Below are 1,479 nucleotides of genomic sequence, written 5' to 3' on the forward strand. Positions count from 1 at the left end.
ATAAGAAATGCAGCGCTCCACTGATCCATTGTGGTGGTGGTGGCTATTAAGCTTCCTGCTGAACTTATTTCACATATTTATGTGGCCTCGATCTCGAATGTCACAAGTCACTGTGAAAGGGCAGGAAATATGTAGTTAATTATTATTATTATTATTATTGTACAGTGAAATCTTTTTTTTTTACTGACTGGTATTAAGCTGGCAAGTGGCCAAGAGGATTATCATACAGTCGATCCTATTCCAATCACGTAATTTCAATTATCATATCTCTATCATACGCGATATTCTAATTGCCATGTCACTGATGTTCTACAATAGCAAATCAGTATGCTCACAGAATTTTACCTTATTATTTGTAAATGCTGGATGTGGCGTCGACTTGGGAGTGGCAAGATAGGCAGCAGAACCATTAATGGCTATGGCCAGAGTTGCCAACTTAGCGACTTTGTAGCTAGATCTAGAGCTTTTTGTTTTTTTCTAGCGACATTTTAGAGCGATTTGCGACTTGTCGCAAATCTAGAGATATCCACAGAAATCTAGCGACTTTCTGGATACTTTTGGACTGTCCATGAAAACTCGGTTTTCCTAATTTCGAGCCATAATATATAGCAACGGGGTTACAGGGACAATGCATTTGAACGGGTTGAACTCATAAAACAACTTCGTCAACGCTTACCTGACAACATTCGTGTGCTGCAGTCTATTTCTTTTCTGAGTGCCGATGAATGCTTGAAGCCTATTAAATCAGATATACTTGGTTTGGCACACTTATTTACAAAAGATTCCAACACCCTTACCAAGATTGATTTCCAGTGGAAAAAACTGCACCACACAATCTGGACAGAAACATCTAACACCCTAAAATTGTGGTCAGAAGTGGCAAATTACAGAGATGCGACAGGTGAAAACCCTTACCATGATCTGGCTGAAATTGCACTTGCTGCCTTATCTCTTCCGCATTCAAACGCAGATGTAGAGCGCACATTTAGTAATATGAACTTTGTGAAATCAAAATTGCGCAACAAAATGAAACTATCGACATTAAAGGCAGTTCTTACAATAAAGTATGGTTTAAAAAGACAGAACACCTGTTGTGCAAGTTATGAACTTCCTAGTGATATTTTAAGAAAGATAGGGACTGTGGAGGCATACAGTTACAAGATATCTGCACGAGAACCTGAACCAAGCACTTCACATGCTTCCAGCTCTACAGTTGTTCACACTGCCGACGACTACGAAGAGGACTGGGATGCAATTACTATTGAATAATAGGTAAGTGTGCACATTAAACTTTAAAAAAAATAATATTTTTATTTTTACATAATGCATTTTATTTATACTCCGTCCATTATAGTCGGCATTATGAAAATATAATTTGCATCAAATTACTGAAGGGGGGGAATAATAGCTAGCGACTTTCCATGGAAGATTTAGCGACATTTAGCTACTTTTAGGTACCAGCCTAGCGACATTTGAAAA

At 38.1% G+C, this 1,479-nt stretch overlaps 1 long non-coding RNA gene across 1 annotated transcript; it reads right to left on the reverse strand.

Annotated features, from left to right (window-relative positions):
• Positions 1-494, reverse strand: LOC121858296. The gene is made up of 2 exons (XR_006087411.1): positions 346-494; positions 1-110 (listed from the first exon to the last, which is right to left on the reverse strand). It is a non-coding gene; the product is annotated as an uncharacterized LOC121858296 (long non-coding RNA).
• Positions 495-1,479: the final 985 nt, after the last annotated feature.

The sequence above is a fragment of the Homarus americanus genome, unplaced genomic scaffold (genome assembly GCF_018991925.1).
Source record: "Homarus americanus isolate GMGI-L3 unplaced genomic scaffold, GMGI_Hamer_2.0 scaffold57980, whole genome shotgun sequence".
Taxonomy (NCBI): Eukaryota; Metazoa; Arthropoda; class Malacostraca; order Decapoda; family Nephropidae; genus Homarus; species Homarus americanus.